This window comes from Lucilia sericata, unplaced genomic scaffold (assembly GCF_015586225.1).
Source record: "Lucilia sericata isolate MDLA Ls3-8-SP2 unplaced genomic scaffold, ASM1558622v1 Contig000130F_arrow, whole genome shotgun sequence".
Lineage (NCBI taxonomy): Eukaryota > Metazoa > Arthropoda > Insecta > Diptera > Calliphoridae > Lucilia > Lucilia sericata.
The window spans coordinates 550759-562950 of NW_023994162.1; the positions used below are offsets into that span (position 1 = coordinate 550759).

A 12192-nucleotide genomic window follows, 5' to 3' on the forward strand; every position below is an offset into this window, starting at 1 on the left:
ACTATAGACTAGACTATAGACTAGACTATAGACTAGACTATAGACTAGACTATAGACTAGACTATAGACTAGACTATAGACTAGACTATAGACTAGACTATAGACTAGACTATAGACTAGACTATAGACTAGACTATAGACTAGACTATAGACTAGACTATAGACTAGACTATAGACTAGACTATAGACTAGACTATAGACTAGACTATAGACTAGACTATAGACTAGACTATAGACTAGACTATAGACTAGACTATAGACTAGACTATAGACTAGACTATAGACTAGACTATAGACTAGACTATAGACTAGACTATAGACTAGACATAGACTAGACTATAGACTAGACTATAGACTAGACTATAGACTAGACTATAGACTAGACTATAGACTAGACTATAGACTAGACTATAGACTAGACTATAGACTAGACTATAGACTAGACTATAGACTAGACTATAGACTAGACTATAGACTAGACTATAGACTAGACTATAGACTAGACTATAGACTAGACTATAGACTAGACTATAGACTAGACTATAGACTAGACTATAGACTAGACTATAGACTAGACTATACTAGACTATGACTAGACTATAGACTAGACTATAGACTAGACTATAGACTAGACTATAGACTAGACTATAGACTAGACTATAGACTAGACTATAGACTAGACTATAGACTAGACTATAGACTAGACTATAGACTAGACTATAGACTAGACTATAGACTAGACTATAGACTAGACTATAGACTAGACTATAGACTAGACTATAGACTAGACTATAGACTAGACTATAGACTAGACTATAGACTAGACTATAGACTAGACTATAGACTAGACTATAGACTAGACTATAGACTAGACTATAGACTAGACTATAGACTAGACTATAGACTAGACTATAGACTAGACTATAGACTAGACTATAGACTAGACTATAGACTATAGAGACTAGACTATAGACTAGAGTATAGACTAGACTATAGACTAGTGTATAGACTAGAGTATAGACTACAGTATAGACTAGACTATAGACTAGAGTATAGACTAGACTATAGACTAGACTATAGACTAGAGTATAGACTAGACTATAGACTAGACTATAGACTAGACTATAGACTAGAGTATAGACTAGAGTGTAGACTAGACTATAGACTAGAGTATGGACTAGACTATAGACTAGACTATAGACTAGACTATAGACTAGACTATAGACTAGACTATAGACTAGACTATAGACTAGACTATAGACTAGACTATAGACTAGACTATAGACTAGACTATAGACTAGACTATAGACTATAAAATAATCTATTGTGCAGACAATAGTATATTCTATAGTCCAGACTATAAAATAGTCTATAGTTCAATGTAAATATATATAATTTGAAAGTCACTGTAAACTATGTATTTTATTCGTTTGTTTTTTTTTTTGTCACTCAAGTTATGTTAATATTTTATATGTTGTATATAGATTGTTGCTGTTAGAATTTTCTACTTGTGTTTTTTTCGCAGTTATTATATGATATTTTTTCAGCATATGTAGAAGAAACTGTAGAGTACATATTTCAGAGCAGCTGATACTTGTAGAAATGTATTTTATAGCCTTTTTTTATCATCAACAGCATCAGCATAGAACGCTCTTTGGGAAAGGGGGTTTCAACACGCGTATACAATACGTAATGAAAGAAGAAAAAATGATTCACATAAATGGGAATATTTGTTAAGTTGTTGTATTGCTACTGCAGGCATTTATATTTATGTAGAGTTGTAGCAGTAGTCTATCATAACATCATATGAATTTTTGGTTATATTTCACACACATACACAACACATATAATGGAGCATATGCATAAATACTCATACACATGTAGAGATTTATATTTTTTAAAACTTTTTCTCCTTTTTTGTTGTTAAGCTTTAGTAGCAGTAGTAGTTTTTTTCCCATTTTGGCATTATTGTATTCTAAGGGAATTGTAGAATTTACAATGAATCCATATGTTATCAACTCCTCTCTGTATTTTGTTGTTTGGGACGATTTTTTTCCTATATTCCCCTCTGCCCCCTCTTGCCTCTTCACACTGTGCATTATTGGCTGTATTGCTGTTGGCTGTATTATTGTTGAATGTTTTATTTAAAGCAAGTGAAGTACATAGTATCAGTTTTATAAAAAATATAATTTTTTTTTAAAGATTTTTTAGTTGTTTTCCTTTTTGTATTTGTTATCATGTGTAGGTTTTAGTTTTTAAAGTGTCATTTATGGTAATAGAGATTTGATAAAGTAGTTAAATGGTTTTGTATAAAAAAGAGAGAAATTAAGGGATAGTTTGGATAAATGGTAAAAAAATCTATTTTATTAGATTAAATAATTAAAGCTTTTGACATACCACTTGATTTTGTAATGACAGTTAAACAAATTAAAAGTTTTTTTTTTTTATATTAAGGGTACGTATGAGTAATACTAATTGAAGAAGTTTGTAAGTTTTGTAAATCCGGCAAAATTTTGTTACTAAAACAAATAGAAAAATCTAGTTGTAGTTCAGTTCTAGTTCAGTTCTAGTTCAGTTCTAGTTCAGTTCTAGTTCAGATCTAGTTCAGTTCTAGTTCAGTTATAGTTCAGTTCTAGTTCAGTTCTAGTTCAGTTCTAGTTCAGCTCTAGTTCAGTTCTAGTTCAGTTCTAGTTCAGTTCTAGTTCAGTTCTAGTTCAGTTCTAGTTCAGTTCTAGTTCAGTTCTAGTTCAGTTCTAGTTCAGTTCTAGTTCAGTTCTAGTTCAGTTCTAGTTCAGTTCTAGTTCAGTTCTAGTTCAGTTCTAGTTCAGTTCTAGTTCAGTTCTAGTTCAGTTCTAGTTCAGTTCTAGTTCAATTCTAGTTCAGTTCTAGTTCAGTTCTAGTTCAGTTCTAGTTCAGTTCTAGTTCAGTTCTAGTTCAGTTCTAGTTCAGTTCTAGTTCAGTTCTAGTTCAGTTCTAGTTCAGTTCTAGTTCAGTTCTAGTTCAGTTCTAGTTCAGTTCTAGTTCAGTTCTAGTTCAGTTCTAGTTCAGTTCTAGTTCAGTTCTAGTTCAGTTCTAGTTCAGTTCTAGATTTAGTTCAGTTCTAGTTCAGTTCTAGTTCAGTTCTAGTTCAGTTCTAGTTCAGTTCTAGTTCAGTTCTAGTTCAGTTCTAGTTCAGTTCTAGTTCAGTTCTAGTTCAGTTCTAGTTCAGTTCTAGTTCTAGTTCAGTTCTAGTTCAGTTCTAGTTCAGTTCTAGTTCAGTTCTAGTTCAGTTCTAGTTCAGTTCTAGTTCAGTTCTAGTTCAGTTCTAGTTCAGTTCTAGTTCAGTTCTAGTTCAGTTCTAGTTCAGTTCTAGTTCAGTTCTAGTTCAGTTCTAGTTCAGTTCTAGTTCAGTTCTAGTTCAGTTCTAGTTCAGTTCTAGTTCAGTTCTAGTTCAGTTCTAGTTCAGTTCTAGTTCAGTTTTAGTTCAGTTCTACTTCAGTTCTAGTTCAGTTCTAGTTCAGTTCTAGTTCAGTTCTAGTTCAGTTCTAGTTCAGTTCTAGTTCAGTTCTAGTTCAGTTCTAGTTCAGTTCTAGTTCAGTTCTAGTTCAGTTCTAGTTCAGTTCTAGTTCAGTTCTAGTTCAGTTCTAGTTCAGTTCTAGTTCAGTTCTAGTTCAGTTCTAGTTCAGTTCTAGTTCAGTTCTAGTTCAGTTCTAGTTCAGTTCTAGTTCAGTTCTAGTTCAGTTCTAGTTCAGTTCTAGTTCAGTTCTAGTTCAGTTCTAGTTCAGTTCTAGTTCAGTTCTAGTTCAGTTCTAGTTCAGTTCTAGTTCAGTTCTAGTTCAGTTCTAGTTCAGTTCTAGTTCAGTTCTAGTTCAGTTCTAGTTCAGTTCTAGTTCAGTTCTAGTTCAGTTCTAGTTCAGTTCTAGTTCAGTTCTAGTTCAGTTCTAGTTCAGTTCTAGTTCAGTTCTAGTTCAGTTCTAGTTCAGTTCTAGTTCAGTTCTAGTTCAGTTCTAGTTCAGTTCTAGTTCAGTTCTAGTTCAGTTCTAGTTCAGTTCTAGTTCAGTTCTAGTTCAGTTCTAGTTCAGTTCTAGTTCAGTTCTAGTTCAGTTCTAGTTCAGTTCTAGTTCAGTTCTAGTTCAGTTCTAGTTCAGTTCTAGTTCAGTTCTAGTTCAGTTCTAGTTCAGTTCTAGTTCAGTTCTAGTTCAGTTCTAGTTCAGTTCTAGTTCAGTTCTAGTTCAGTTCTAGTTCAGTTCTAGTTCAGTTCTAGTTCAGTTCTAGTTCAGTTCTAGTTCAGTTCTAGTTCAGTTCTAGTTCAGTTCTAGTTCAGTTCTAGTTCAGTTCTAGTTCAGTTCTAGTTCAGTTCTAGTTCAGTTCTAGTTCAGTTTCTAGTTCAGTTTTAGTTCAGTTCTAGTTCAGTTTAGTTCTGTTCTGGTTTAGTTATATAACTACATTTAAAACTAACGTGTTAACGGGTGCGTATGAGTAATATTAATTAGGAGGTAATATTAAACAAATGCTTACAACTTTTATGTTATTAATCTTTAAGTTATTTTTAAAACTTGTTGTATAACTCAATAAAGCAACAATTTCGTTTTTGTTTGTTAAACTTTTCTTTTTTAAAAGTACACAAAGTTATTAATAAACTTTTAGAATTTTTTTTTTTTGCAAAAAAATCTATTTTATCCCTTTTGATAAAATATTTACTAAGAAAATAAATCTTAGATAAGAAAACTACAAAAAAATCATAAAATCTCCACACTTAAACAACAGAAAACTAAATTTACTTGGCACTGTAGCGGAAAAAGCAACTATAACTAAGTACTTTTACGCCAGTTGACTAACAAAATCTACAAATAATAACAACAGCTAGAATGTCTGATTTTAAGCTAATAGTAATATGAAGTAGAAAAGAGTCTGTGCTGTGAGCTTTATGTAGAGTATAAAAGTCAGTATTATTACTACTATTATAACTAAACAGCTAAGAATACAATTTGCTTTAACAGGGAATATACATAAAATACCAACTAGACAAGATGGCAAGTTAAGCAAGCTTTTAAAGGCGCAACAATAACAAATACAACAAAACATTACAAGGACATTTTGAATTTTCATAAAATCCGGAAATTTATTTGTTTATTTTTAACCACAACTACAGCGTTAGTGTTTAAGCAGCAGGCACTAATAAACCGCAACAAAACATCAAAAATGCATTTGCATTTTTCTTTTTGTTTTGTTTTTTGCACTTTTTTTTATTGTTGTTGCATTGAAAATAAACTATTAGCTTGACATCCCAGCACTGTAACAATAATATTAAAAATACTGTTGCAAACTCTGCATGTCCCCAAGAAAGAAAGGAAAATCATAAAATAAAAACTGTAATAAAATGAAAACTAGAAAAACATAAAACCAGTTAAATGATCATAGTTGTCGTAAATGTCCACAAAAGGGCAAAATTTTGTAATTACAGAACAAAAACTCTTCCTATGAAGTGGTATCAAATCCCACGACATTTTTTAAGTTAAAATTTTGTTAATTTTAAATAAAATTTTCTAGAATTTTTATTAAATAAATAGCGCCTGCTTTACTCTTTCAAATGAGTCCTTAATTTTTAAAATCGTTTTAAAATTGTGGAAATTACAGTGTTTTTTCTAAAAATGTTTAACTGGGCGTATGATTGATATTAATTCGGAGGTTGTTAGAGAATATTGTTAATAACTTTTATTGTGTAATATTTAGGAAAGTTTGGGAAACTGTAAGTGATAGCTGATACTATAAAGATTTGTAAGGAAAAGTTTTTCATTTGTGACTCTAGTCTTAATAAGACCAAAATTAAATTGAAAATGGAAAAATTTAGTTCATTGTTAAAAATTTTGTTAATATTTCCTCTAAAATTCCAATTTTGGTGAAAATTTTGAAAGAAATTTTGTTCTCTTTTGAATAAATTCATTTAAAAAGCATAAAAAAACATAAAGAAATAAATTTTAGTTAAAAAGAAATAAATTTCCCTTCAAAAAGTAGAAATTTCGGAAAATTTTTGAAAAAATGTCTTTAAAATAAAAAATTTTCCAAAAATAAATTACTTCAACAACAAATATTGAGAAGATATTTTCAAGACAATAAATTTTTAAAAAAATTTCCCTAATTTTTTTTTTTAAATTTCCCTCAAAAGTAAATTTTGCCTAAAAACAAATTTAGAAAAATTGATTTCAAAACCTGAAGTCGGACAAAATTTACCTAAAAAGCAAATTTTGAAAAATTTTCCTAAAATATCTAATTTTGAGAAAATTTTCCTCAAAAAATAAATTTTGAGAAAATTTCCCAAAAGAAGTTATTATGAGAAAATTTCCCTAAAAAAAGGAATTTTGAGCAAAATTCTCTCAGAAAGCGATTTCTTTGAAAATTTTCCCGAAAAAACAATTTTAAAAAAATTTCCCATAAAATTACAAATTACGACAAAATTTCCCTTGAAAAACAATATAGCAGAATATTTCCCTCAAAAGCAAATCTGGAGAAAATTCCCTTAAAAATCAAAATTTGAAACATTTCCCTACAATAAAAAATACTGAGAAAAATTTCCCTAAAATAAAATTTTGAGAAAATTCCTCGCAAATAGCAAATTTTAAAAAAATTACCACAAAATAAAAATTTTGAGAAAATTTCCATCAAAAACTAAATTTTCAGCAAATTTCCCTAAAACAAACAATTTTTTTTTGAGAAAATTTCCCTAAAATAAAAAGTTTTTTAGAAATTTTCTTTAAAATAATATATTTTGAGAAAATTTCCTTTAAAAAATTATTTTAAGAAAAATTCCCTCAAAAAAACTTGTTTTGAAAAAATTTCCCTAAATAACAAATTTGGGGAAAATTTTACTAAAAAACAAATTTGAAAATAAAACTTTTAAGATTTTTTTATTTTTGTAAAATTTAATTTAAAAGGGAAATTTTTATTAAAATTGCCTGTAAAGGGAAATTTTGCCAAAAAATAAATTATATTTAAAAAGGAAATTTCATTAGATTTTTCATTATAAAGGAAATTTTGTTTGAATTTACTTTAAAAAAAATTTTGTTAAAATTCCCTTTAAAAAGGAAATTTTGTTAAATTTACTTTAAAAGGGAAATTATAAAATTTACTTTAAAGTGACATTTAATAAATTTCCCTTTAAAAAGGAAATTTTATTAAAAATTATTTTAAAAGGGAAATTTTGTTTCAAATTTCCTTAAAGAAGGAAATTTCCCTTAAGAAGGAAATATTGTTAGAATTTCCCTCAAAAGGGAATTTTGTTTAAATATATTTTGAAATAGAAATTTAAGTAAAATTTCATTTAAAAGGGAAATTTTGTAAAAATTTATTTAAAAGGAGAGTTTTGTAAAAATTCCCTTTAAAAGGGAATAGTAACATTAAAAGGAAATTTTGTATAAATATCTATTAATAGGGAAATTTTAGTGAAATTTCCTTTCATTAAGGAATTTTGTTAAAATTTACTGTAAAAGGGAAATTTTTTAAAAAATTCCTTAAATAAGAAATTTTGTTCTCGTTTAAAGAGGATTTTGCTTAAAATTTGCTTTAATGGACATATTAAAAAATTTCCCTTAAGGAAATGTTGTTAAAATTTCCTGTAAAAAGGGATATTTTTGAAAAATTCCTTAAATAAGAATTTGGTTAAAATTCTCGTTTAAAGGGGATTTTGGTTAAAATTTGGTTTAATGAAATATTTAAAATAAAATTCTTCTTTAAGGGAGATTTTGTTAAAATTTCCTTTAAAAGGGAATTTTAGTGAAATCAGCTGTAAAAGGGAAATTTTTGAAAAGTACTTTAATTGTAATGTAATTTCAAGTTTCTTTTCAAACTAAAAAGGAAATTTTAGTAAAATTTCTTTATAAAGGGAAATTTGGTTAAAAATTGCTGTAAAAGGGAATTTTTTTAAATTCCCTTAAAGTGGCAAATTTCGTTAATTTAATAAATCTCTCTTTCCCTTTTGTTTACCCCCACAAACACCTGTCTCTGTCTTTATTTACCAAAAAAAAAACAAAACTGACTAAAATAATAAACAAACAAAATTTTAATATAATTTATATTTAATGAATTCAAGAGATCACAAGTTGAGTTTAAGAGTTAAGAAGATTTCATTTGTGTGTGTGTGTGCGGTACAGAGATTTGCCAAATATAGTGAATAGAAAAGAAACGAAACCCTTTTTACGTAAACAAGTTACAGGAAAAAACGAATTTAAATAACTGAAAATTTTATAAGAGATTTTAATATGTTTACAAATTAATTGAGGTTAAGCTTTCTAACAGAAATAAATAATAAAGGAAGTATGTATGTATATATGTGTGAGGTTTCATGCTAAAAGAAAATAAAGAGCGAGAAAATTTATACAGACATGTTTAGGAAAAAAGTGTGTAGGGGTTTGGTTGGAATGAAATAAATTTTAAACAAAATTTTTGTTAGCATTAAAGTTAAACAGTGGAGGAGAAAGTGGTGGCCAAATTAGAAAAATTTTACTATTAGAATATGGACTAGTCTATAGACTAGACTATAGACTAGACTATAGACTAGACTATAGACTAGACTATAGACTAGACTATAGACTAGACTATAGACTAGTCTATAGACTAGACTATAGACTAGACAATAGACTAGACTATGACTAGACTATAGACTAGACTATAGACTAGACTATAGACTATACAGACTAGGCTATAGACTAGACTATACTAGACTATAGACTAGACTATAGACTAGACTATAACTAGACGATAGACTAGACTATAGACTAGACTATAGACTAGACTATAGACTAGGCTATAGACTAGACTATAGACTAGACTATAGACTAGACTATAGACTAGACTATAGACTAGACTATAGACTAGACTATAGACTAGACTATAGACTAGCTATAGACTAGACTATAGACTAGACTATAGACTAGACTATAGACTAGACTATAGACTAGACTATAGACTAGACTATAGACTATACTATAGACTAGACTATAGACTAGACTATAGACTAGACTATAGACTAGACTATAGACTAGACTATAGACTAGACTATAGACTAGACTATAGACTAGACTATAGACTAGACTATAGACTAGACTATAGACTAGACTATAGACTAGACTATAGACTAGACTATAGACTAGACTATAGACTAGACTATAGACTAGACTATAGACTAGACTATAGACTAGACTATAGACTAGACTATAGACTAGACTATAGACTAGACTATAGACTAGACTATAGACTAGACTATAGACTAGACTATAGACTAGACTATAGACTAGACTATAGACTAGACTATAGACTAGACTATAGACTAGACTATAGACTAGACTATAGACTAGACTATAGACTAGACTATAGACTAGACTATAGACTAGACTATAGACTAGACTATAGACTAGACTATAGACTAGACTATAGACTAGACTATAGACTAGACTATAGACTAGACTATAGACTAGACTATAGACTAGACTATAGACTAGACTATAGACTAGACTATAGACTAGACTATAGACTAGACTATAGACTAGACTATAGACTATAGATAGACTAGACTATAGACTAGACTATAGACTAGACTATAGACTAGACTATAGACTAGACTATAGACTAGACTATAGACTAGACTATAGACTAGACTATAGACTAGACATAGACTAGACTATAGACTAGACTATAGACTAGACTATAGACTAGACTATAGACTAGACTATAGACTAGACTATAGACTAGACTATAGACTAGACTATAGACTAGACTATAGACTAGACTATAGACTAGACTATAGACTAGACTATAGACTAGACTATAGACTAGACTATAGACTAGACTATAGACTAGACTATAGACTAGACTATAGACTAGACTATAGACTAGACTATAGACTAGACTATAGACTAGACTATAGACTAGACTATAGACTACCTATAGACTAGACTATAGACTAGACTATAGACTAGACTATAGACTAGACTATAGACTAGACTATAGACTTGACTATAGACTAGACTATAGATTAGACTATAGACTAGACTATAGACTAGACTATAGACTAGACTATAGACTAGACTATAGACTAGACTATAGACTAGACTATAGACTAGACTGTAGACTAGACTATAGACTAGACTGTAGACTAGACTATAGACTAGACTATAGACTAGACTATAGACTAGACTATAGACTAGACTATAGACTAGACTAGACTATAGACTAGACTATAGACTAGACTATAGACTAGCTATAGACTAGACTATAGACTAGACTATAGACTAGACTATAGACTAGACTATAGACTAGACTATAGACTAGACTATAGACTAGACTATAGACTAGACTATAGACTAGACTATAGACTAGATTATAGACTAGACTATAGACTACACTATAGACTAGACTATAGACTACACTATAGACTAGACTATAGACTAGACTATAGACTAGACTATAGACTGACTATAGACTAGACTATAGACTAGACTAAACTAGAGACTAGACTAAACTATAGACTAGACTATAGACTAGACTATAGACTAGACTATAGACTAGACTATAGACTAGACTATAGACTAGACTATAGACTAGACTATAGAGTAGACTATAGACTAAACTATAGACTAGACTATAGACTAGACTATAGACTAGACTATAGACTAGACTATAGACTAGACTATAGACTAGACTATAGACTAGACTATAGACTAGACTATAGACTAGACTATAGACTAGACTATAGACTAGACTATAGACTAGACTATAGATTAGACTATAGACTAGACTATAGACTAGACTATAGACTAGACTATAGACTAGACTATAGACTAGACTATAGACTAGACTATAGACTAGACTATAGACTAGACTATAGACTAGACTATAGACTACACTATAGACTAGACTATAGACTAGACTATAGACTAGACTATAGACTAGACTATAGACTTGACTATAGACTAGACTATAGACTAGACTATAGACTAGACTATAGACTAGACTATAGACTAGACTATAGACTATACTATAGACTAGACTATAGACTAGACTGTAGACTAGACTATAGACTAGACTGTAGACTAGACTATAGACTAGACTATAGACTAGACTATAGACTAGACTATAGACTAGACTAGACTATAGACTAGACTATAGACTAGACTATAGACTAGACTATAGACTAGACTATAGACTAGACTAGACTAGACTATAGACTAGACTATAGACTAGACTATAGACTAGACTATAGACTAGACTATAGACTAGACTATAGACTAGACTATAGACTAGACTATAGACTAGACTATAGACTAGACTATAGACTAGACTATAGACTAGACTATAGACTAGACTATAGACTAGACTATAGACTAGATTATAGACTAGACTATAGACTACACTATAGACTAGACTATAGACTAGACTATAGACTAGACTATACTAGACTATAGACTAGACTAAACTAGAGACTAGACTAAACTATAGACTAGACTATAGACTAGACTATAGACTAGACTATAGACTAGACTATAGACTAGACTATAGAGTAGACTATAGACTAACTATAGACTAGACTATAGACTAGACTATAGACTAGACTATAGACTAGACTATAGACTAGACTATAGACTAGACTATAGACTAGACTATAGACTAGACTATAGACTAGACTATACACTAGACTATAGACTAGACTATAGACTAGACTATAGACTAGACTATAGACTAGACTATAGACTAGACTATAGACTAGACTATAGACTAGACTATAGACTAGACTATAGACTAGACTATAGACTAGACTATAGACTAGACTATAGACTAGACTATAGACTAGACTATAGACGACTATAGACTAGACTATAGACTAGACTATAGACTAGACTATAGACTAGACTATAGACTAGACTATAGACTAGACTATAGACTAGACTATAGACTAGACTGTAGACTAGACTATAGACTAGACTATTGTTTTTAAGAATAATATTTTTCCTTTTTTACCTAGACTGTTGCCTTTTCCCTATAATAATACTAAAACATTTAAGGAGGTTATTTTAAGATTTAAAAGAATTTATAAATATTTAATAAATACAACTGCATTAATATTTATAGAAAAACAAAAGAGTTCAAAAATATACAACCTTCTAACTATTTTTTAAACAAAATTTTGCAAAAATTTTTTTATTTTGGTTTTTAAGCTAAAAC

General features: G+C 29.5%; 1 protein-coding gene across 1 annotated transcript in view; it reads left to right on the forward strand.

Moving 5' to 3' along the window:
• LOC119600964 (ATP-binding cassette sub-family C member Sur) overlaps positions 1-12192 on the forward strand; it is a gene marked incomplete at its 3' end in the record, with an annotated part of 118086 nt that overhangs the window by 24039 nt on the left and 81855 nt on the right.